The 26,680-nt window shown below is 41.6% G+C and overlaps 1 pseudogene; it reads left to right on the top strand.

The window, feature by feature from the left end:
* Window positions 1–7,157: 7,157 nt before the first annotated feature.
* Window positions 7,158–24,344, top strand: LOC101043058 (actin, cytoplasmic 2-like; annotated as a pseudogene).
* The last annotated feature ends 2,336 nt before the right edge of the window (window positions 24,345–26,680 follow it).

Below are 26,680 nucleotides of genomic sequence, written 5' to 3'. Positions count from 1 at the left end.
TTGAGAGGATATTTTTTGTTTAGGGTGGGGCTGGCTATTCCAGAAAGTCTAATAGTGTGATTTAGGGTGGGGACTTTGGGTCATGCAATAACAGCTAGATCTCCAGAGGTACTGGAAACTGAGATTAGCTATATGGGCAGTCAATGGTGCCTATGTGATGGAGTCCCACGATGGACTCTGGACACCAAGGCTCAGGTGAGCTTCCCTGGTTGGCAATACTTTGTGTGTGTTGTCATACATCAGCGAAGGGAAAGTAACACTGTCCATGACTCTACAGGGAGAAGATCTCAGAAGCTCTGCATTTGGAACTTTTCCTGGATTCTGTCCCATTTGCTTCTTGCCTTGGCTGATTTTGATCTGTATACTTTCCCCTGTAATAAACAGTAACCATAAGTAGAACAGCTTTAGTGAGTCCTTCTAGTAGATTTCAAACCTTAGGGTGGTTTTAGGAAACTCTTTTTTTTTTTTTTTTTTTTTTTTTTTTTTTTTGAGATGGAGTTTCGCTCTTGTTACCCAGGCTGGAGTGCAATGGCGCGATCTCGGCTCACCGCAACCTCCGCTTCCTGGGTTCAGGCAATTCTCCTGCCTCAGCCTCCTCAGTAGCTGGGATTACAGGCACGCGCCACCATGCCCAGCTAATTTTCTGTATTTTTAGTAGAGACGGGGTTTCACCATGTTGACCAGGATGGTCTCGATCTCTCGACCTCGTGATGCACCCGCCTCGGCCTCCCAAAGTGCTGAGATTACAGGCTTGAGCCACCGCGCCCGGCCAGGAAACTCTTAAACTTGCAATTGATGTCAGAAGTGAGGGCGATCTTCTGTGGACTGCTCCCTCCAACTGCATGGTTGGCTAACTTTTGTGGCTTTTATTGTCATACTTAACATGTTAATATACGTTACAATCCCAGTAATTCAGTCTCATTCTTTCCTTTTCACTTAAAGGAAGCACTTTGTGGCTTCACTTTGGCATATTTGAATCGCCAGCGTCACTACTCTTGTGCTTTGGGGCCATTACTAAGTAAGATATGTGTTCCTTGAACACAAGCGTGGTAATACAAGAGTCTCATAACTAAGATGCCTACTAAGTGACCATCAGGCTGTAGAATAGACAACGTGGATCCTCTAGACAAAGGGACAATTGACGTCCTAGGTGGGACCCGGTGGACCATCATGAGATTTCATCACGCTACTCAGAATAGGACCCAACTTAAAACTTCTGAGTTGTTTATTTCTGGAATTTTCCATTTAATATTTTCAGAGCATGTTGACTGTGGGTAACTGAAACCATGGAAAGCAAAACTGTCAATAAAAGAGGACTACTGTATTTATAATAGTAATAACTGAAATATAATAATATTAATAGCTAAAATTAAGTGCTAACTATTGCTCAGGGACTATGTTAAACTCATCAACTCAATCTTTATAACAACCCTATGAGGTGTGTATTATTATTATCATCATTTTGCAGATGAGGAAACCGTGGCTCAGAGAGTGTAAGTAACCGCTCAGTAAACATTTGCCAAACTATGTCTGCTAAGAGAATAATCATTTGAAAAGGCTGGGCACAGTGGCGGAGCCCTGTACTCCCAGTCCTTTGGGAGGCCAAAGTGGGAAGATGGCTTGAGCCCAGGAGTTTGAGACCATCTCGGGCAACAAGTGGAGACCCTGTCTCTACAAAAATTAAAAAATTAGCCAGACGTAGTGAGGCCTGCTTGTAGTCACAGCTACTTGGGTGGCTGAGGTGGGAGGATCACTTGAACCCAGGAGACGGAGTGAACTTCAGTGAGCTATGATCATGCCACTGCACTCCAGCCTGGGCAACAGAGTGATACCCTGTCTCTCTCTCTCTTTTTTTTTTTTTTTTGCAAGGAAGTCTCACTGTCACCAAGCTGGAGTTCAGTGGCATGCTCTTGGCTCACTGCAACTTCCGTCTCCCAGGTTCAAGCAATTCTCTTGCCTCTGCCTCCCAAGTAGCTGGGACTACAGGCACATACCACCACGCCCGGCTCATTTTTGGATTTTTAGTAGAGACAGGGTTTCACCATGTTGGCCAGGATGGTCTCAATCTCTTGACCTCGTAATCCGCCTGCCTCGGCCTCCCAAAGTGCTGGGCTTACAGGCGTGAGCCACCGCAACTGGCCTGAGACCCTGTCTCTTAAACAATCATAGTAATAATAATAATTTGAAAAAAGCCAACCTCAGAGAAGGTAACCAAGTTAACTCAAGTCTCCAATATAATAAAGCCCGGGATGCAGGGGAGACATGGGGTTTGCTGGGCCTGCTCTGATATTGAGGATATAATGATTTTGTGGCTCTAAGGCTATGAAGCAGCTCCGGTTCTCACATGTCAATCCATGGCTCGCTTATTTTATCCAGAGGCTTTGGGAGGTAATGGGGTTGAGGGCTTGAGGCTCTCCCCTTTGTCCCCCTCCCAGAATTGACAGAGCAGCTTCCTGAAAGTGTGCTGCTAGGGTCACAGACTGGTTTCTTGCAAGAGGTGTATGCAACCTCGGGCCTGGAATCTTTTGCTATTTAAACTTCCTTCTTGGTGGTGGAGCAGCAATGTATTTTTGAGACTGCAGTTTTTTCTTTCTTTTTTTTAAATGTTAACGCTAGAAGCCTGGAACTATCCTGGAGCATTTTCTTTTATAATTTCTAGCTTTTTGAAAAAAAGTGTGAGTTAGAAGAGTTGAGTCTCAGCCAGGCAGGCCTAAACTAGACACCCGGAGAAGTGAGGGGCGAACACTCACACCAGTCTAATCACTGTGGATTGGGTGACAAAGCCCTGACAGTATGCTGCCTTCATCTATTCTCCTTAACCCCACACTTGTCCTCCTATCAAGGGATGCTGTGGAAGAGGCTTCAGGAAGATGTAACTCTTTCCTTGTGTCTGTGATCATTTTATAGACTGATTTCCAGGCTCAGAGCGCACACAGCATCAGGGCCGTCACTGCATTTCTTCCTAGAAGCCAGAGACCAAAATGCATGTGACAGCTCAGGAATTTTTCTAGCAGTTGGTTGCTGCTGCTCACTCCACCCACATAAAGAAAAAGTAAAAAGAATTTTACCCTTGGTGTTGCAGTTACTTTTTGGATAGGGGTAACTGCAACTGTGAAATGGCTGAGTCAGGAAACTTCCTCTGTCTTTAAGACAAAATTGCTCCAGGCTAGTGTAATTAGGGATGTGAAGCCTTCCTTCCCAACCCCAAGTCCCCTAAAGTCCTCTTATTTTAATATCTGCCCTCGTATTTCCTACTGTCTCCTCTCAAAAGCCCATCCTTTATATAACTGGAGTCAGATTGTTTCATTTTATTAGGTTGAACCATACGAAATGGCTGGTAGTTGATCATTTTTTTTACCTACAAAATGGTTCAACCTAGTCTAGTTAGAGATTTTCTTTTGAGAAACAGAGGAACATCACAGTGATTAAGAACTAGAGATAGCATTCCTTTTTTTTTTTTTTTTTTTTTTTTTTTATTTGAGATGGAGTCTCACTCTGTCACTCAGACTAGAGTGCAGTGGCATGATCGCGGCTCACTGCAACCTCTGCCTGCAGGTTCAAGCAGTTCTCTGCCTCAGCCTCCCGAGTAGCTGGGATTGATTACAGGCACCTGCCACCTCGACTGGCTAAATTTTGTATTTTTAGCAGAGGCGGGATTTCACCATCTTGGCCAGGCTGGCCTTAACTCCTGATCTCAAATGATCCTCCTGCCTCGGCCTCCCAAAGTGCTGGGATTACAGGTGTGAGCCACCACACCCAGCTGAAACAGCATTACTTCTTGAAAGAGAGGCAGTGAAACTGGAGGAAAGCAGGTCCCAGCCCTGTTCCCAGGTGTGGGTACTGCAGCCTGTGTGCAGATGCCTAGACTCCAGCCTCAGCCTGAGAAGTAGATGCTGATTGAGCCAGGAAGAAATATGCCAGTCTCTGAGGAACATCAGCTTTGCTAATGATTCACAAAACCCTATGAAGTCAAAGCAGGTTGTTATGGTTGAAAAATGCAAAACAACCGTGTCTTCATCAGAGTTACAAAACATTGCCCATATGCACACACTAAGGAACACTTTCAACCTGCTGTATTTCCTTCCCTTGGGCAAATGCTGAGCTTTGATTTCTTTCTTTTTTTTTTCCCCTCCCCTCATGTTCTTTATGGCAGTGCTTTCCCAGAATAGAAAGGTTTGCATTTCCTCACATCCTTCTCTTAGGCTGAGCATGGCTATTGCATGACTTAAGTCAAAGCAATAACGAAACGAAACGAAACCAAAGAAAAACACAACAGCTCTGCTGGAGCATGTAAAAACTAGCTGGTTGGGAAACAAATGTAACCTTTCAAGGATTGAGTTCTAAGTTGATTCATGCCAATGAGTAACTAGGAAAATGAAGATCACAGTTCGAATGGTTGACTTTTGCTTCTTCCCCTGAGCATCATGGTAAAGTTGTAATTTACCCACGTTTGTCACATCACAGGCCACATGGGATTTTATTGGGATTGATTTAGCTAAAGGCCACTGATGGATGGAATTTGTCGGATTGTATCTTTTTTTCAGCAACCAACATGGTAATAAGGAAAGACCCTCTTTTCTTTGTGTCCTCATGAAATTTTCACCAAATAGAAATCAGAGAAGACATTCAATTCTATGGGTGCCACTGGCCTCCGTACCCAGTACCCAAGAGCTTCCCTGCAACGTCCCAGAAGACTGACCTTTCTCTGCTTATGGCTCTTTGTTACGCAAACTGCAAGATGTCCAGTGCCACATTAGCGGTCCTGGTCTTGGTTCTGCTGTAGCAAATTTCAGTTTACTTGAACTCAGCTCCACAGAACACACTGGAAATAGCTCACTATGCTAGTGAAGGAAACAAAAATATTTTACCCCAAAATATACTTATTTGACGTACTTTGAGATGACTGTTCAGAGGGCCTGCGAACACAAGTAGTACTGCAAAGCTGTCTTTTGTTGGGGAGATTTGCATCTGTAGAGGAAATAAAGTGAAGTAAACAACAGATGCAAACAGGCTTTCTCTGAAGTCCCCCTTGTTTGGGTCAAGGAAAGATTAACTGAGCCTGACACCCATCTATTCTTCCTGAGGGTGGCTACCTCTGAGGTTTTATCTGCATGTCAAGACTGCTTTTGCTCTGAGCTTTAGTTAATGGATGCTGAAAAACAAGACTGCCTTTGTTAGCCAAGCCCATTCTCTTCTCTCCCTCCTATAACCTGTCTTGCTACCATAACATGTTTTCCTACCCTTCAAGCCCAGGTTCTTTTTGTAACCTCAAGATGGAACAACCATCTGGCCATTTCTTTGAGGGTCTTTTTGTTGCATGTCTGTTTTGAGACAGGGTCTCCGTCTGTTGCCCAGACTGGAGTGGGGTGGTGAGATCATAACTCCATGAAGCCTCCAGTGATCCTGGCCTCAAGTGATCCTCCCTCCCACCTCAGCATCCGGAGTAGCTGTGACTACAAGCACATGCCACCACACCCAGCTAATTTAAAAAATTTTTGTAGCAATGGGGCCTTGCTCTGTTGCCCAGGCTGGTCTAACTCCTGGGCTCAAGCAATGCTCCCACTTTGGCCTCGCAAAGCACTGGGATTACAGGCATAAGCCATCATGCCTGGCCGAGTTTTTATATTTTGTATGACTCCTGTGCTCATATGCACATTAATAAAATTTGTATGCCTTTTCCCGTTAATCTATTATCCATTTATTTCACGGACTCAAATTATCAAACCTTCAGGGGAAAAATTAAACTTTAAATTTAAAGTTAAAAAAATTAAAGTTCTCTATACTGGGTAACCCAACGTTCTCTACTTCTGTAAGGCTTCTTATCACATGGTTAGTAATAGTAAGGTTTGTTGTAGTAGTTTGCTGTTAATAAATGTAGTAAGTTATTTCAATTAATACCTCAATTAGTTAATTAACCTATTTCTTCTTCTGTAAAACTGGTAATAATACTTCCTTACAAATTTGTTGCTATAAGAATTAAGATTAGATTAGGCCAGTCTCGGTGGCTCTCGTCTGTAATCCCAGCACTTCGAGAGGCTGAAGTAGGCGGATCACTTGAGGCCAGGAGTTCAAGATCAGCCTGACCAACATGGTGAAACCCTGTCTCTACTAAAAATACAAAACTGGCCGGGCATGGTAGTGCACACCTGTAATCCCAGCAATTTGGGAGGCCGAGGCAGGAGAATCACTTGAACCCGGGAGGCTGAGGTTGCAGTGCGCCCAAATTGTGCCATTGCACTCCAGCCTGAGCAGCAAGAGCGAAACTCTGTCTCAAAAAAAAAAAAAAAAAAAAAGAATTGAGATTAGAGAACTTAGAACAGGGACAGACATTTAGCAGATGCTCAAGAAATGTTTATCATCTTCAACTAAAAAGAAATCCAATCCACCGATTTGAAGCATTTACTTTGTGATGACAAAGGAAAGCTGAAATCCAGCCAAATTCTCCTTTACTTCACTTGGTGCTGGTTCACTCACTCAAGCTCAAGACCTTCCAGCCTCAAACGTTCTGGTGCTGGGCGCCTTTCGTGTGGTTTTCTTCAGCTCCCTTTTAGAGTAGCTGTTCTTTCAAGCTTGGCTTAGAGCAGCAGCAGCAGCAGCAGCAGCAGCAGCAGCAGCAGCAGCACCTAGGGACTTGTTAGAAATGCAAATTCTTGGGCTCCACCCCAGCCCTACGTGATCAGAATCTCTGGGAACTGGGCCTAGCGAGTTTTGACATGCTCTGCAGGTGATTCTGAGAACTATGGCTTTAAAGTGTGAGCCACGGAGGGACCTAAGGGGAGAAGGAATATCTTGGCTTTTTTCCTCTGAGGGTCACTGTATTTCCTTTCTTGTCCCCTTCTTTGTCTGGAAAAAAAAAATGTCAGGGTTGGGGAGGGAAAGAAAAGAAGAAAGACAAAACTAAAAACAAAACTAATCCTTGCTAGTGATATGGGAAGAGGGCAGGGAAGTGCTGGGAAGGGAAGAGCATGGTCCCCTGCTAGGGCTCCACCCCGGGCCTATGCCTGCGGACCTAGGTAAGGACAGGTATTTCTGGTTTCCTGCCCAGATGTTGCATTTCCCAAGACCACCCTGGCCCATCATGCCCCCATCCTGCGCCTATAAAAACTCTGAGACCCTAGCAGGAAGAGACACAAGTCGCTAGACATCGAGAGGAACATATGGGTAGAGGAACTCACAAGCAGCTTGATGTCGAGAGGAACACACTGGCAGAAGAGCACACTGACAGGCACTGGCAGATAAAGACAGGCCGGCAGGCCATCAACCAGCACAACGATGTGGAGTTTGGCTCTTGGAGGAGAGCCCAGCTGCTGAGCAGCGCAACTCCAGAAAAAAAAAAAAAAAAAAAAAAAAAAAAAAAAAAAAACACCTTCCCACTCCATATACCTTCTGGCTCCCCCATCTGCTGAGAGCTGCTTCCATTCAATAAAATCTTGCACTCATTCTCCAAGCCCATGTGCGATCTGATTCTTCTGGTACACCAAGGCAAAGAAACCCTGGGATACCGAAAGCCCTCTGTCCTTGCGATAAGGCAGGGGGTCTAATTGAGTTGATTAACATACGTTGCCTACAGACGGCTGAACTGAAAAGAGCGCCCTGTAACACACACCCACTGGGGCTTCAGCTGCAAACATTCACCCCAGACGATGCCGTGGGGTCGGAGCCCCACAACCTGCCCGACTGCGTCCTCCCCTTAGAAGAAGCGAGCCGTGCCCCCATCACACGCCCTGTGAGGGGGACAAGGGGATTTTTCCCGTTTCACTAGCAAATGTCAGGAAATGCCTTTCATCCAGCCGCTCAGTTCCCAAATCTTTCCTTTCCCCAGGGGACCTAGTGTTGCAGCTCCAATTTGCTCCCCTTTACCCATGTGGTACAAGCATCATCAGTCTATCCCTGGACGTTCGGCTTTGGGCAAGGGTCACTTTTTCTCTCATCTCCCTTCTCCTGTTATTATCAGAGTTAGGCACATTTCCCCTGAAAGGCTCACCTTCCCCGTGCTCTCAATATGCCTAAGCCTTTCCTTTTGCTCATCAGATCTTGAAGTCCTAGCCCCAAGGAGGTAGGGAAAAATAGGATGAAGTGGAAAAGAGTGAGGAGCTACCAAGCAAAATGGATCCGCCCTGGGATTTGGTGTTCAACAATGAATAATAATTTTCTGTCCAACTTCTTGCTATGGACTTTCGTTCAGGTTGTGTAATCGGACGCACCTTCACAGTCCTGCCATTCTGTCCTTACTCAAACTCCAGGAGAGTACTCCTATTCCTCAGTAGTGTACAAGAGTAGTCAATAGAAACACAGGAGTGTACTCCTAAAACCAGTTCAATTGTCTCATATAACTGATATTTACATGTTTTTTTGAATTATGATGGAAGCTGACCTTCCCAGTCTTAAAACTTGGAACTTAAATCTGTCTCATCTGAGTTCCTTTCTGATATGGGTGGGCTCTGTGGCCCCAATCAAATCTCATCTCGAATTCTATTCCCTGCGTGTTGAGAGAGGGACCTGGTAGGAGGTTATTGGATCATGGGAGCCGTTTTCCCCATGCTGATCTTGTGATAATGAAGGAGTTCTCACGAGATCTGATGGTTTCAAAGCGTTTGGCAGTTCCCCCTGGCGTTCGCTCGCTCTCTCTCCTGCCACGCTGTGAAGAAGGTGTTTGCTTCCCCTTTGCCTTCTGCCAATTGTAAGTTTCCTGTGGCCTCCCCATCCATGTGGAACTGTCAGTCACTTAAACCTCTTTCCTTTATAAATTCCCCAGTCTCAGGTACTATCTTTATATCGGTGTGAAAATGGACTAATAGACTTCCTCAGGAAACCGACCCTCAGGCAAGGAACTGAAACTAACCAGATCATCGCATTTAGACAATGAGATGCCAGACCCCTCATCCATCAGAGCTGCTTCCTTACCCCTCCCTATTTCCTGTTTTCCTGCCTTACCTTCTATATAAACCCCCAATTCTAGTTGGTTGGAAATTTGAGAGTTTATCTCCTGCTGTCCTTAGCTGTAGAACCCAATTAAAGCCTTCTCTATCATTCTCTCACTGATTGGCAGGACCTAGACCAAACCCCTGGTGTTTGGCAGCATTCAGTGTACAGGAGTATTTGTGACACTTAGTGTACAGGAGTACTTAATAGGGTATATAGGAGAAGAAGACTCTTTCTTACTCCTCAGGACTGGGTACCCCCACCTGTTGCTGAGAAGATCAAATTACCAAATGTAAAGCACACCTGAAAAAAGCATCCTTTAAGAGGGGAGTGAAAAAAGCTGGGTATGGTTTGCCCCCAAAGTGGAATTTTTATTCTCATTAAAAATGCAAAGCAAACCAAAAATGAAAAAAAGTTTCCCTTTTCCCGACACTCAACGCTTACAGCAACTGTCTACTTTAGCAAAAAGTGTTTCCATTTTAATGTTTCCCCAGTGAATGGTGATAAGGAATGACAACCGGATGTGTAAAACATCATATCTAATTTTAAAAGTATTTAGTTTTTTAAATACCTCTTTATTATTTCAAACAAAGAATTTCAAACATAGAAAAATGCAGACAGAATAGTATAATGAAAACCCACTGACTCATCACCCAGCTTGAGCAACCTTCAACCCATGGGCAATCTTGTTTCATATATGTCCCCATCCCCATCTTTACCTCCAATATTTTTTGGAAGCAAATCTCAAATGTCATATTTTATCTACCAGTATTTCAACATGTATCTCTAAAAGGTAAGAATTTAAGAAAATGTACAGCCACAATACTATTATCACACTTAGAAAAAGGTAACAAAAATTCCTTATCAAGTATCCATTAAGTGTTCAAATTAAAAATTTTCTCATAAATAGCATAAATTATTTGTTTTTTTGAATCGGGGTCCAAATAAGGTCCACACATTGCAATATGGTTAATAGGCATTTAGGTCTCTTTAAATCTACAAATCTCTCTCTCTTCTTGCAATTGATTTGTCATTTAAGGTGTTCTCCTTTCCTCTGTACTTCCTGTAAAACGTTATTTGAACTAGAGGCTTGATCAGATTTGGGTTTGAGGGTTTGTTTGTTTTGTTTGTTTGTTTTGGCAAGAATGCTTTATATGTAGTATTGTATATAGCATTTTTTTTTTTAGTTGTTCTGTTTGTATGTAGCATATTTCACAAACAAATATTAAGGATTATAGATATATCAGCTATTCTGGGTTACACAAATTCCCATTTTACTTCCATCACGGCAGATTCTTGATTATCTGTAGTATCTTCCAATGTATTTTAACTCTTCAGAAATGTATGCCTTTTTCTGTAGTAAACAATTCTGTGTGTGTAGGTCTATAGCTGTGTGGCGTAGGAGGGCATTAAGCTCTAAACCAGACTAAAGGCCCATTCAGTAAACAGTTAATGCCTTTGCTCTTTTGATTTGCAAATGTTTTTAGAAATGTTTTCCAGAGGTAAAATCCAGCATTAGTCAAACAAACAAAAAGTCATACAATTTCCATCAGTGTTCTAATTCAGCATGTCTAACGGTATTCCCAACAGCAATATGATATTCATCTATAACAATTTTATTTTCTTAATGTCTTCTACAATTTAAATTTCCGTTTATAAAACTAGATGGTCTTTAAGAATGCCATCCAAATCTGATGTTGGCTGATTGTAGAACAATGCCTCCTAAACGTTTTGCCTTCCTAAAAGTTTAACCTGTGAGAAAAAGAAAAAAAAAAAAAAACTAGTCCAAATTATGTTTGCAAATGAATGTGTATCCATGTTGTCAGGTCACCAGAAAAGGAAGTAAGATATGAATAATGTTTGATCATAAAGGGAAAACAATTATTTGTAAGGCTTATTTAAATTTCCATTAACTTCAAATGTGAGCTCGGAGAAACATTTCCTTAGTTTTATTAGTTTTCTATGGTAGCTGTAACAAATTACCACAAACTTAGTGGCTTAAAGCAATGCAAATTTATTATCTTACAGGTCTGGAGGTCAGAAGTCCAATATGGGTCTCAGTGAACTAAGATCAAGGTGTCCGTAGGGCTGCATTCTTTCCAGAGGCTCTGAGGAGAATTAATTTTCTTGCTGTTTTTAGCTTCTTGAGGCCACCCACATTCTTTGGCTCATGGTTCCCTTCCTCAAGCCTCAAAGCCAAGAGCAGCAGGTTGAATCCTTCTCTATTCGCATCACTCTGACCTCTTGTTCTGCTTCCCTCATCCATTTTTAAGGACTCTTATGATTACATTGGGCTCACCAGGATAGCCCAGGATACTCAAGCCTATTAAGGTTGATTGACAACCTTATTTCCCTTTGCCATATAACATAACATATTCGCAGATTGTGGGGATTAGGAAGGCAATGTCTTTGGGGGACCATCAATTCTGCCTACCACGCAAACTAAATAACGTTTGAGATCTTTCTAGATTTAATGAAACCAAATACCTGGGTTAAATATTTAAATATATTTGTTTTTGTGACTGGGCTGGATATGCATTTGGTTTAAATGCTGTTTTGATATTGAAGATAAACGTGAATCATTATCCTATTTTATACCAAAGAAGAATCAACATGGATCTTGCATCCTTGTTTCTGGTTATTGACTTTCATTTTTTCAGAAGGAAGTAGTTAAACAGATCTCTCTGAGTCTCCAATTTAAAGTACATTGTTTAGCAGACATTTTCTGTCTTTAATTTTTAGAAATTTGATTTTAATATATTTGGGTATGAATATGAGTTTATACTATTTGGGGTTTGCTCAGCTTTTTGAATCTGTAGGTTTATGGGTTTTCTTTTTTTTTTTTTTTTTGAGATGGAGTCTTGCTCTGTCACCCAGGCTGGAGAGCAGTGGCACGATCTCGGCTTACTGCAGTCTCTGCCTCCCGGGTTCAAGCGATTCTCCTGCCTCAGCCTCTCAAGTAGCTGGGACTACAGGCTTCCGTTACCATGCCCGGCAAATTTTTGTCTTTTTAGTAGAGACAGGGTTTCACCATGTTGGTCAGGTTGGTCTCAAACCCGAACCTCATATGATCCGCCTGCCTTGGCCTCCCAAAGTGCTGGGATTACAGGCGTGAGCCACTGTGCCTGGCCTATATTTTTCAGTTCTAAAATTTCTATTAGTTTTTTCTTTATATTTTACATTTATTTGCTGAGACTTTCTATTTTTTTATTTCTTTCAAGAATATTCATAATTGCTTATCGAAGCATTTTTATGATAGTTGTTTTCGTAGATTTTGGGGGACTTTTTTACACATATAATCACGTCATCTGGGACTAAAGACAATTTTATTTCTTCCTTCCTAGTCTGCATGCATTTTATTTTTTTGCCCTTGCCTTACTGCATTAACTAGTAATTCCAGTACAATTTTCAGTAGGAGTGGTGAGAGAAGACATCCTTGTCTTGTTCCTGATCTTGGGGGAAAGCATTCAGTCTCTCACCATTAATTACTAAAACCACCTTTGCAGAATTTTAAGTAATGAGAGAAATCTGACAGGACTGATTCCACTCCATCTTGTTTTTGATGTCACAGGCTAATTTTTTTTTCTTTTCTTTTTTTTTTTTTGGCTTATGCTAGCACAGAGGCCAAGGTGACTATGAGAGGAATTTAGTTTATAGTTAAACCTTGAGACAAAGGAAACTGATCCCCTCCTTGTTTGAAGATTGAAGCCACATTCATAAGGCAAGGTTAAAATTATGGTAGGGCTTGAACTTTGCTAAGGAATAGGCAGAGTTAAACAATCACCTGCCATTGCTTAGCGTGTTTTTCTTTAAGTTGCTTACTGCCCCAGAGTCACGTTGCCAGGGGTCACAAGATTTCGAACTTCTCTAACTACTCCTATAGATGACATCACTATTGTGAAACCTAAAGAACTGGTCTTTGAGATATTTTTCAGATTTAGCATTTTGGAACACCAAGGGATGCCACCAGATTCTGAGAAACACCCCCCTCCTGGGAACTGACTCAGCTGCATGAAGCCAGTTTTAGATGCCCTTGTGATTTCATCCCCAGCTAATCAATTGTTCCAGTTCCTCAGCCCCCTGCCTGCCAAAGTACCCTAAAAAAAATCCTACCCTCTGAATTCTCAGAAAGACAGATTTGAGAAATTTCTCCCTGTTCTCTTTGCTTGGCCAGCCCTGTGATTAAACTCTTTCTTAGCTGTAACACCTGCTGTTCTCATTGATTTTTTTCAGGGCAATGAGCAAGAAGAAGCCATCAGGCTGTGACAAATTATGACGTTAGTTATGGCTTTTTGCAGATAACCTTTATTTGGTTAAGAACGTTGTCATCTATGTCTAGTTTGTTGAGAGATTTTTTAAATCATAAATGGATGTTGAATTTTGTTGAAAGTCTTTTCTGCATCTATTGATGTAATCATATATTTTTTCTTATTTAGTCTCAATATGTTTTTTAAAATTTTAATATAGATTTTTGGATGTTGGAGCAGCTTTGTATTTCTGAGATAAACCCCACCCACCTTGTCTTGATATATAATCCTTTTTATCTACATTGCTGCACTTAAATTGCTAATATTTTGTTTAAAATTTTGCGTCTATATTCATGAGACATAGTGGTCTGTAGTAGCCTTTTTTTCTTGTAATATCATTGTCTGGCTTTGTTATTAGGGTAAAGCTGACTTCATTAAATGAGTTGGAAAGTGTTCCTTCCTTCTATTTTCTATGAGAGTTTGTGTAGTATTGATACTATTTCTCTCTTGACTGCTTGGTAGAATTCATCAATGAAACCATGTGGGTCAGTAGTTCTTTTTCTGGGAAGGTTTTAAACTATCAATTGCATTTCTTTAATAGATATGAGCTATTCAGGTTATCTCTTTCAACTTGAGTGATATTTAATAGTTTGTGTCTTTCAAGAAAATGACCCATTTTATCTGAGTTATTGAATTTATGGTCATAGTGATGTTCATAGTATTCCCTTATTAAGCTTTTAATGTTTCTGTGGTTGGCTGTGAACTTCCTCTCTTATTCCTGATATTGATAATTTGTGTCTTTTCTTTTTTACTTTCTTGGTTAGGCTGGCTAAAGATTTACCAATTTTATTCATCTTTTCAAAAGAGCCAGGTTTAAATTTATTGATTTTCTCTATTTTTCAATTACTTCTTTCCTTCAGGTTGCTTTATTTAATTTGCTCTTCTTTCTCTAGTTTCCTAAATTAGAATCTCAGGCTGTTGATTGTAGATATTTCTTCTTTTCTAATATTTGTATTTAATGCTATGCTATAAATTTTCCTCTAACCACTATTTTGTCAGGGTCCCACTAATTTTTTAATACATCTAAAATTGTGGCTGGGCGCGGTGGCTCACACCTGTAATCCCAGCACTTTGGGAGGCCAAGGTGGGCGGATCACCTGAGGTTGGGAGTTTGAGACCAGCCTGACCAACATGGAGAAACCCCGTCTCTACTAAAAATACAAAACAGGCTCAGCCTGTAATCCCAGCACTTTGGGAGGCTGAGGCGGGTGGATCACGAGGTCAAGAGATCGAGACCATCCCGGTCAACATGGTGAAACCCCGTCTCTACTAAAAATACAAAAAATTAGCTGGGCATGGTGGCATGTGCCTGTAATCCCAGCTACTCAGGAGGCTGAGGCAGGAGAATTGCCTGAACCCAGGAGGCAGAGGTTGCGGTGAGCCGAGATCGCGCCATTGCACTCCAGCCTGGGGTAACAAGAGCGAAACTCTGTCTCAAAAAAAAAAAATAAAAAAAAAATAAATAAAAGATAAAAATACAAAACTAGCTGGGCGTGGTGGTGCATGCCTGTAATCCCAGGTATTTGGGAGGCTGAGGCAGGAGAATCGCTTGAACCTGGGAGGCAGAGGTTGTGGTGAGCTGAGATCATGCCATTGCATTCCAGCCTGGGCAACAAGAGTGAAACTCTGTCTCAAAAAAAAAAAAAAAATTGTGATACAATGTACGTAACAAAATTTATCATTTCATCTGTTTTTAAGTGTACAATTTAGTGGCATAATTACATTCACAATGTTGTACAGCCATTACCACTATCCATTTCCAGAACTTTTTCATCATCCCAGACAGAAACTTATCCCCATTAAACTCCTCATTTCTTCCTACCAATAGATGTAGTAACCTCTGTTCTAATTTCTGTCTCTATAAATTTGCCTATACTAGGTACCTCACACAAGTGGAATTATATAATATTTGTCTCTTTATGCTGGGATATTTTACTTAGTACGATATTTATAAGGTTCATCCATGTCGTAGCACCACAAATCTTTATATGTTGTACCTTTATTTTTATTTCTTTAAAGTATTTTAATATTTCCCTTTAGACATCTTCTTTTGATCCATGGATTACTTAGAAGAGTATTATTTAATTTATTAATATTTAGTGATTTTCCAGATATCTTTGTTTTATTGCTTTCTACCTTAATTTTGTTATGGTTAGTCTAAAAATGTTCTTTGTATGATTTCTATTCTTTTTAATTTGTTAAAGTTTGTTATATGTCCCAGAACGTGGCCTATTTTAGTGAATATTTCCTGTGCACTTAAGAAAAATGTGTATTCTGCTCTTGTTAGATGGAGTGTTTCATAAATGTCTATTTGGTCAAGTTATTTGATAGCACTGTTCAAATAATCTATATACTTACTGATTCTGTCTTCTTGTTTTGCCAACTATTGAGAAAGGATTGTTGAAGACTTCAACTATGACTGTGGATTTATCTGTGTCTTCTTTCAGTTATATCAATGTTTAACTTGCTATTGTTATGATGTTCAAGAATTCCTCTTCATTTATTTTGAAAATTTGATCTCTTTTTTAATGAGGTAGGGCATAACTAACTAAAGCCATGAAAAAGTCTTCTCTGACAACTACAATTGGAAATCGTGTCTTGCACTTATGGTTGCGTCGCCATTTTGGTGTGCCATTTTGTGGCTTTATCAAAATCTTTTAGGGCTGAAAGCAATCCAGAAAATGCCTGTCCCATGGAGCTGTCACATGTACAATTGGTTTTCAAGGCCTTCCTCATGTGGCCAAAGCTAAATTTAGGATTAAAAAAGCCAGTTCAGTGGTACAGATTTGCAAAACTAAAACTCTTACATGTTTAAAGTTTCTTTTTTTTTTTTTTTTAATTGTATTTTAGGTTTTGGGGTACATGTGATGAACATGCAAGATTGTTGCATAGGTACACACACGGCAGTGTGGTTTGCTGCCTTCCGTCCCCTCACCTGTATCTGTCATTTCTCCCCATGCTATCTCTTCCCACCTCCCCACCCCCCCGCCCCTCCCCCATTTCCCCCCAACGGACCCCAGTGTGTAGTGCTCCCCTCCCTGTGTCCATGTGTTCTCATTGTTCAACACCCACCTATGAGTGAGAATATACGGTGTTTGATTTTCTGCTCTTGTATCAGTTTGCTGAGAATGATGGTTTCTAGGTTCATCCATGTCCCTACAAAGGACGTGAACTCATCATTTTTGATGGCTGCGTAATATTCCATGGTGTATATGTACCACATTTTCCCTATCCAGTCTATCATCGTTGGGCATTTGGGTTGGTTCCAGGTCTTTGCTATTGTAAACAGTGCTGCAATGAACATTCGTGTGCACGTGTCCTTGTAGTAGAATGATTTATAATCCTTTGGATATATACCCAGTAATGGGATTGCTGGGTCAAATGGGATTTCTATTTTCAGGTCCTTGAGGAATTGCCACACTGTCTTCCACAATGGTTGAATTAATTTACATTCCCACCAACAGTGTAAAAGTGTTCCTATTTCTCCACATCCTCTCCAGCATCTGTTGTTTCCCGATTTTTTAATGATCGCCATTCTAATTGGTGTGAGATGGTATCTCAATGTGGTTTTGATTTGCATTTCTCTGATGACCAGTGATGATGAGCATTTTTTCATATGTTTGTTGGCCTCCTGTATGTCTTGTTTTGTAAAGTATCTGTTCATATCCTTTGCCCATTTTTGAATAGGTTTGTTTGTTTTTTTCTTGTAGATCTGCTTTAGTTCTTTGTAAATTCTGGATATCAGCCCCTTGTCAGATGGGTAGGTTTCTATCCCAGAAAGGAGCATAGAGAGAGTAGCTTTCTTGGGGTCGGGGCATTAGTGAAGTGACAGCTTTTATGTGGTTGTTTAGTATGTATGTATACACACACATATATATATATGTATTTGTCTTCCACTGACTGCAATCAGCAGCTGGACTACAAAGCACTCATAATCTCTCCTCCAGATTGTCACGTAGAGTGTATGCCTCTTATACACTTCTTTTTTTTGAGACGGAGTTTCACTCTTGTTGCCCAGGCTGGAGTGCAATGGCACGATCTCAGTTCACCAAAACCTCTGCCTCCCAGGTTCAAGAGATTCTCCTGCCTCAGCCTCCTGAGTAGCTGGGATTATAGGCATGCACCACCATGCCCAGCTAATTTTGTATTTTTAGTAGAGACGGGGTTTCTCCATATTGGCCAGGCTGGTCTCAAACTCCCGACCTCAGGTGATCTGCCCACCTCGGCCTCTCAAAGTGCTGGGATTACAGGCATGAGCCACCACATCCAGCCCTCTTATACACTTTTATATATGGCAAATCAATGTGGTCTTTCCTTGGCCCCAACTCTCTTATGGTTCTGAGGTCCCAGAGTAGGATTCGGACTTCTCTCCAGCTGTGCTGTTCCAACAAACATTCACAGTGAGTCACTGCAGTTTGGGGAACTATGTCCCTTGAGAAGGAAATGTATCTGCTGTTTCATGCATTAAATATGCCTGTAAATTATGTTTCACTTCTCCAACCAAGAGATGGAGACTACTTCCCCTCCTCTTGATCTGGCCTACTCTGTGACTTGCTTTGATCAGTAGAATACAAAATAAGTGACACCGGAAATTTCAAGGATGGGCCGTAGGAGATTGGCAACTTCTCTTTTTGTATACTTAAAAGGCTTCTTCTTACAATCTACTTGCCATGTTATGAGATAGCCAAGTTATGTGAAGAGGGTTTTAGGGTTGAAAGGAATCCAGAAAATGCCTGTCCCATGGAGCTGTCACACGTACAGTTGGTTTTCAAGGCATTCCTCTTGTGGCTAAAGCTAAATTTGGGACTAGTGAAGCCAGTTCAGTGGTACAGACTTGCAAAACTAAGACTCTTAAATGTCCAAAGTTTCTAGAAACTGGTTTATGTCCCAGAAAAGGGCACAGAGAGAGTAGCTTTCCTTGGGGTCAGGGACAATCAGGAGCTGCAGACTACAAAGGCTCCTAGGCCCAACTCCATGTATAAGATACTCTAGTTGACAGCCCCAGCTGAGCTCTCAGCCAATAGCCAGCACTAACTGCCACCATCTGAGTGAGCCATTTTGGATGTTTCAGTCTAATTGAGTCTCTAGAGGTCTGAGGCCCCAGCAGACGCTATGTGGATATGCAGCAAAGAATGAACCTTGCCAAAAGAAAGTTTGGTTCTGCTTGAAAAGAGTGTTTTTATTTTATTTTTTTAATAAATAAAAACGGGCCATACCAGATAGTTTTTGCAGATAATGTCATTTGTGGTAGGGGCCCTGGGCTGTGCAGTATATCAGCTTGATTTTGGAGGAGCTGTAGACTAGGGTCAGCTCTGTAGGAGCCATGCCTGTGTTGCCAAACCCCGATAAAAACTCTGGACAGAAAAGCTCAAGTTAGCTTCTCTGGTTGGCAAAATTCCGTGCATGTTGCTATACATCATTTCTGGGAGAACTAAGTGCTGTCCTTATTCTGAACTCCAATGGGAGGGAACAACTGAAAGCTCATGCCTGGTCTTTCCTGCACTTTGCTCTATGGGCCTCTTCTCTTTGCTGATTTCAATCTGTATCTTTTCAGTGTAAAACATTTTAACCATGAATATAACAGCCTTTCTGAGTTCTGTGAGTCCTTCTCATTGAACCTGACATTGGTGTTGGGACCACTGAATGGTAGTGAAGAAACATCACTGCCTGGCGCAGCCTAGCCAATCCGTGGAACCATGAGCAACAGCCAGTGGTTGTTTTCAAACCACAAAATTTTGGGATAGACTGTTTTGCTGCAACAGATATCTGAGACAACTGTGTTCTCTACTAGTTGGTAAGATTTTTAAGAGCCAAGAGAACTGAATTTCTGTTGTGAGAGCATAGCACCTATTCATTGCCGGCATTCACTAAACATTTGTTACGTTGAATTGTTAAGTTGAAGTAGAGACATCTTTGTGGACTGAGATAGACTAACTGGGGAGGAAGACTTGCAAAATAATTGTGTCGTTTTCATATATGTATAACAGAAGAGAATTTCCATGCCTTTCCTATGAAATCTAAAGATAATTGCAGCTTTTGCAGGGAGCTATGCTAGTAAGGATTCATTCTTTTTCTTTCAAGATAACTGTGCCATGGTGTAAAGAATACTGCTTGGAATATATTGGCTCAAGTCTAAGTTTTGTCTTTGCACACTACTTTTATGAACCTGGGGGAGTCTCTTCGCTTTGCTAAATATCATCTCGAAGCAGTGATAATAGTGGTAATCCAATGAAGTTGTTGTGAGGTTTCAATGCATGAAAAAGTGCTTTGAGAACGGTAAAGTGCTATGTAGGTATAAAGTATCATTGTGCGAGTTGATGGGACTGGCTTAAATTTCATTATTTTTAGCCTTTCTATTCCATCATCTGTCATAAATACTTTTAAATATGGACAGCATCTCAATAGCATAAGTAACATAAAAATCTGGAAAATAACAATAAAGCAGCTTTTAGCTAGTAGGTTTTCTCCTCTATTTTTCTTACATTATTTCTTCACTACCATGAAGTATTCCACTCACACTTTTTTTTTTTTCCAGAAATGAAATGGAGAAACATAATCAGAAATGGTGTCATGAAACAGGATTTCTTTTCTCCCAAGCATGTGATATCTCCCTGCCACTCCCATTCACCTCTTTTATCAACATGCCTTTTAGTTTAAAAAAGAGCAACTGCAAAGTGTTGACAAGATACTATTTGTTGTGACCATCAACCTTACTGAACTCTGGACCCTTCTTGCTGAGTCAGTTTTGATAATGTCAGATGATGATGCCCCTAGCACTTTGGAACTAGTCCACTAGGCCTATGAGAGCTACTTTTGGGTTCTTCAAGTTCATACCTGCAGCACAGGGAATAACAATCCAAAAAGGCTGCCAAAGCCTTGCTGTGAACCTTCTTAAAGATGCTGTAATTTCCCAGCGTCACACCCAGCATACTTCTTTGATGCCATTTATGAAATGTTTGTTGTCTTTCTGGGTCTCATAAGGTGCTGGCTACCCCTTGCACTTACATGCATCCTATTATATTTCAATGAGTTTGAGTACTTGCCAGTTTCTAACATAATAGAATGAAAGAAGATCAGAGCTGGAAGATATTTTAGAGATTGAAGCCCTGGCCCAGAAATTGGTTATTATGATTTGAGAAGAGTCAAGGGAAGGAGAAATGGCCTCTAACGGGAGTGTGTGAGCATGTTCTAAGAGTCCAACAAAGAAGGGTGGAAACCAGAGCCTGAAGACAGAGTGTTAAGTTCCAGGTGTGAGGAGCATGGGAATGAGAGGCGGCCAAAGCCAGCTAATATACCAAGACGATAAATTAGCGTTAAAAGTATTTTGACAGCCTGAAAAAATTAGCTGAAACAAACAAGAGGCAATTCCAGAAGTGAATAAAAAATACTTCCTATAGATTCTAAAATCAATCAGGTTTAACAGAAATTCTCTAAAACACTTAGATTTCAGCTGCCAAGAAGGTGGGAATGAATCAATCATACGACACCATTCTCTGTAACGTGAATGCGGTCTTAGAATGCATGCATTAAACCCAAAATAAAGAAGGTGATGGTCCCACTCTCCCCTGCTTGAGTTATGTGTAAATTGTGTTCTGTTCTCAGCTCTATATTTGTTTTTGAGACAGGGTCTTGCTCTGTTGCCCAGGCTGGAGTGCAGTAATGTGATCATAGCTCACTGCAGCCTCAACCTCCTAAGCTCAAGTGATCCTTCCACTTCAACCTCCTGGAATAGCAGGGACAGTAGGTGCATGCCACTATGCCTGGCTAATTTTTAAAATTTTTTTGTGGCAACAAGGTCTCACTATATTTCCCAGGCTGGTCTGGAACTGCTGGGCTCAAGCAATCCTACTGACTTGGCCTCCCAAAATACTGGGATTACAGGTATGAGCCACCATGCCCAACCCTCAGTGCCATATTTTAAACGGTATGAATAAACGAGGAGAACATCATAGGGTGAGAGGTTTAAAAATGACTTCACCCGAGTCATGGTTAGTTGAACTGGGCTAGTTGCTAGATAGTTGAGGAACATAGCGGGGATTTTCAGTAATTTGAGGAATTGTTAATATGAAAGAAGAATTGGGACTTACTTTTATGGATCTTCAAAATAGAATTTGGCCACTGGATGGAAAATGTGATGGGAAAATTAGGGCTCGCTGATGTTGAGAACTCTCTAGTGAAAGTTGTCCATACATGAAGAAGGATATGGTATGAGAGGGGTACACTACTCATCGGGGAAGTGCTCAAAAAGAGCTGATTGGCCACCTGCCTACCAGTAACTCTGGAAAGCAGAATTCCTGCCTAGGGGAGAGGTCAAACCACATGCTCTTCAAGATCCCTGTCATCTTTTAAGTTTCATGACCTTGTGATCTCCTGCACCAGAGAGAGACATATTGTAGACATTCAGAGATTTCCACTGACAGCCTAGCACTCCAGCTTGCCACAGAATTGCACTGTGGGCTGGCCAGAGAAATGTCTGGTCTGGCCAGAGTCAGTATAGAACGCCACACAACCCAGGCACAAGGTGTTGAATTTAAGTGAATAAATTACCACATACTTGGTGGTTTAAAACAACAGAAATTTGTTGTCTCACAGTTCTGGAGGCCAGAAGTCCGACCTCAAGCTGTGGTCAGGTCCACAGACTCCCAGAAGTCTCTAGTGGAGAATCTGTTCCTTGCGTCTTCCAGCTTCTGGTGGCTCCAGGCATTCCTTGGTTTGTGGCTGCCTTATTCCAGTCTCTGGCTCTGTGGTCACAATGCCTTCTCTTCTGTCTTCTTCCTCTTTGTGTTGCTCATAAGGCTACTTATCACTGGATTTAGAGGTTACTCAGATAATCAAGGATAAGCTTCACAACTCAAGATCCTTAATTTAATTACATCTGCAAAAATCTCTTTTTCAAATAAGATAACATTCACAGATTCTGAAAATTAGGACATGGACATATCATTTGAGAACCACCATTCAACCCACTATACTCATTTTAATGGCCATTACACTATCACTATCATCAATAAATAGTGCTTTGCCTATGATGGTGCTTAAAGCAGAATAGTGTTATGAGATTCTCAACAGAGACAGTCTATTACTTAATAAGCTCACTCTTGGAATCAGAAAGATCTGAGTTTGATTGCAGTTTTGCTATTTAGAAGTGTATCTCTGGCAGGGGTGAACTTTATTTCTGATTCTTCAACTCTAAAATGAGAATAGTGGTACTTATCTCACAGGGTTAATATGAGTAATCAATACAAGAATGCTTGTAAATTACTTCACATAGGGCCAGGCGCATTGCTGACATTCCGCAAGTGATTTTTTTGATGAGTTAATTCCTTTCCTCTGGTTTTAGGCTATCTGAGGTGTCAGGCTTTTATCATTCCCTGGAAATGTAGTTGAAATTAACATATGTTTATTGAGGATTGACTCTGCACCATACACTATTATGTATATATAATAGGTATAAATGGTAAACAAGACAAACATGGTCTTTGCCCTCACAGATCTTAGAGTGTGATGGCACCACATTGTCTGGGCAATGATTTTTTTTTTTTTTTAACATGACCTCGAAGCACAGGTGATAAAAGCAAAAATAGACAAATGGGATTACATCAAATGGAAAGGTTTCTGCACAGCAAAGGAAACAATCAACAGACTGAAGTGTAAACTAAAGTCAAAGTTCTAAGCCCTCCAACTGAGTAAGTGGATCTCCCTCTCATTCAAGAGGATCCCAAAGAAACCTCAAAAACTAGTTTGGGCCATGACAGGAAGGAGGCTGGGGTCAAACATGCCTCATTCTATCCACTCCATTTTGGAGTTTAGACACAACTCAATATTAACATTAAAGCAGAGATCCTAAGACTGACAGAACAGATTTTTTGTAGCAATAAGATACCAATTCTAGACCATGGAGACTGCATCCTCCCGGCAGGCACAGAGCCTCACCCTCACCCCTCCATCCCCTGTCCACACTCACCGCCAGCTCACCGTGGATGATGACATCACTGCCCCGTCTTTGACAAAGGCTCCGACATGTGCAAGGCCATCTTCGGGGTGATGATGCCCCTCCCCACCATCTTCGCCTCCATCATGTGGTACCCATGTTGGTGGGCATGGGTCAGAAGGACTCCTACAGGGCGTGATGGTAGGCACGGGTCAGAAGGACTCCTACATGGGTGATAAGGCCCAGAGCAAGAGAGGCGTCCTGACCCTAAAATACCACATGGAGCATGGCATTGTCACCAACTGGGATGACATGGAGATCTGGCACCACACCTTTTACAACAAGCTATGTGTGGCTCCTGAGAAGCACCCCATGCTACTGGCCCAGGCCCCCCTGAGCCCCAAGACCAACCATGAGAAGATGACCCAGATCATGTTTGACACTTTGAACACCTTAGTCATGTACTTGACCATCCAGGCTGGTGTGCCTCTGGCCATACCACTGGCGTCGTGATGGACTCTAGTGATGGGGTCACCCATACTATGGCCATCTACGAGGGGCACATCCTGCCTCTGGACCTGGCTGGCCAGGACCTGACCTACTACCTCATGAAGATCCTCATGGAGGGCAGCTACATCTTCACCACCATGGCAGAGCAGACAATCATGCTTGACATCAAGGAGAATCTGCATTACATCACCCTGGACTTCGAGCAGGAGATGGCCACTGCAGCCTCCAGAGCCTCCCTAGAGAAGAGCTAGGAGCTGCTCAATGGCCAAGTCATCACCATCAGCAACCAGTGGTTCTGCTGCCCCAAGACCTCTTCCAGCCTTCCTTCCTGGGCATGGAATACTGTGGTATCCATCAAACTACCTTCACCTCTATCATGAAGTGTGACAAGGACATCTGTAAAGACCTGCACACCAACACAGTGCTGTCTGGCAGCACCACCATGCGGCATTGCTGACAGAATGCAGAAAGAGAAAGAGATCACCGTCCTGACTCCCAGCACGATAAGGATCAAGATCATTGCTCCTCCTGTGCACAAATACTCTGTGTGGATCGGTGGCTCCATCCTGGCCTCCCTGCCCACCTTCCAGAATACGTGGATCAGCAAGCAAAAATACCATGAGGCGGCCCCTTCATCACCCTCAGCAAATGCTTCTAGGCAGACTGTTACTTAGTTGCATTACATCCATTCTTGACAAAAACCCAACTTGCCAGAAAATAAGATGAAATTGGCACGGTCTTATTATTGTTATTATTATTTGTTGTTGTTTATTAGCTTCACTCAGGATTTGAAAACTGGAACGGTGGAGGTGACAGCAGTTGGTTGGAGCAAGCATCCTCCAAAGTTCTACAATGGGGCCAAGGACCTTGATTGTACATTGTTGTTTTTTTAAATAGTCATTCCAAATATCATGAGATGCATTGTTACAGGAAGTCCCTTGCCTTCTCAAAAGGTACCCCCACTTCTCTCTAGGGAGAATGGCCCAGTCCTCTCCACACAGGGGAGGTGATAGCATTGCTTTCATGTAAATTATGTAATGCAAAAAATTTTTAATCTTTGCCTTAAATTTGCTTTTTAAATTTTGTTTTATTTTGAATGATGAGCCATTGTGAACCCCCTTTTGTCCCTCAGCTTGAGATGTATGAAGGTTTTTGGTCTTGCTTGGAGTCGGAGGAGGTGTGGAGGCAGCCAGGGCTTACATGCATACTGACTTGAGACCAGTTGAATAAAAGTGCACACCTTAAAAAAAAAAGATACCAACTCCAACCTAACTTTGGTATAACATCACATGGCAGATAACAGGCCCTAAAGGAAATCAAAATATTCTATCCTAAAATACGTTTGTTTGACATGTTTTGAAATGGCCCTGCAAAACCATCTCTTGTGGGGGAAATCTACATTCTGTAGAGAATGCCCTTCCCTTTCCAGGTCTTTTTCAGTTCTAGGAGAGAATTAACTAAGAGTCTGACACCTTTTAAGGTCCAATAAGAGACATTCACTATCTATTCTCTCTGTAGCCTGCTACCTGGAGCCTCCATCTATATGACAAGAATCTTGGGATTCCACAACCACCTCCTTACCTTAAGTCAAGTTGACTTTAACTCTTCAGGCAGAGATTAACTCTTTCAACCAATTTGCTAATCAGGAAAACCTTTGAATGTACCTATGACCTAGAAGCCCCCCTGCTTTGAGATGTTCCACCTTTTTGGGCCATACCAATGTATACCTTACCTATATTGATTTATGTATTTGCCTATGACTTCTATCTCCCTAAAAGGTATAAAATCAGCCTATAACCCTACCATCCTGGGCACATGTTCTCAGGACCCCCTGAAGCTGTGTCATGGGCCATGATCCTCAATCTTGGCAAAATAAACCTCTAAATTGATTGAGATCTGTCTCAGATACTTTTTGGTACAGAAGATACAACCTAAAGAATGGGGAAAATATTTGCAAACCATACACCTTATAAGGGGTTAATAACCAAAATTATAAGGAACTCTAACAAAGCAATAGCAAAAATATAAGCAATCTGATTTTTCAAATGAGCAAAACGCCTAATGTATTAGTCCATTTTCACACTGCTGTGAAGAAATATCCAAGACTGGGTAATTTATAAAGAAAAGAGATTTAATTGACTCAAATTCTGCATGGCTGGAAAGGTCTCAGGAAACTTACCATCATGGCAGAAGGCAAAGGGAACAAAGGCACCATCTTCACAGGGCAGTAGGAAGGAGACATACTGAGCAAAGGGGAAAAAGTCCCTTATAAAATCACCAGATCTCATGAGAACTCACTATCACGAGGACAGCATGGGGGTAACTGCCCCCATGATTCAATTACCTTTCACCAGGTCCCTCCACTACACGTGGGGATTATGGGAACTACAAGATGAGATTTGGGTGGGGACACAGCCAAACCATATCACCTAAATAGGTATCAAAATAAGACTACAAATGACCAACAGGTATATGAAAAAATGTTCAACATCACTAATTATCAGGGAAATGAAAATCAAAACCATAATGAGATTAAGTCACACCTGTTAGAGTGGCTGTTACCAGAAAGACAAGAGACAAAAGCATGTGGAGAAAAAGAAACCCTTGCATACTCTTGGTGGAAATATAAGTTAGGGCAACCATTATGGAAAACCTTATGGAGGTGTCTCAAAAAATTAAAAATACAACTACCATAGGATCCAGCAATCCCACTAGTAGTGGGATATACTGGTATATATCCAAAGGAAGGAAAATCAGTAATCAGTATGTTGTAGAGATTTCTGTGCCCCCATGTTTGTCGCAGCACTATTCACAATAGTCATGATATGAAATCAACTTAAAAGTCCATCAACGGATGAATGGATAACGAAAATGTGGGACATATACACAGTGGAATACTATTCAGCTACAAAAAAAGAAGGAAATTCTGCTGTGTGTAGCAAAATGAATGAACCTGGAAGACATTATGTTAAGTGAAATAAGCCAGGCATAGGGAGACAAATACCACATA

This window comes from Saimiri boliviensis, chromosome X, assembly GCF_048565385.1.
Source record: "Saimiri boliviensis isolate mSaiBol1 chromosome X, mSaiBol1.pri, whole genome shotgun sequence".
Lineage (NCBI taxonomy): Eukaryota > Metazoa > Chordata > Mammalia > Primates > Cebidae > Saimiri > Saimiri boliviensis.
The sequence above is the reverse complement of the archived record's forward strand: the minus strand, read 5'-3'. Positions and strand labels throughout refer to the sequence as shown.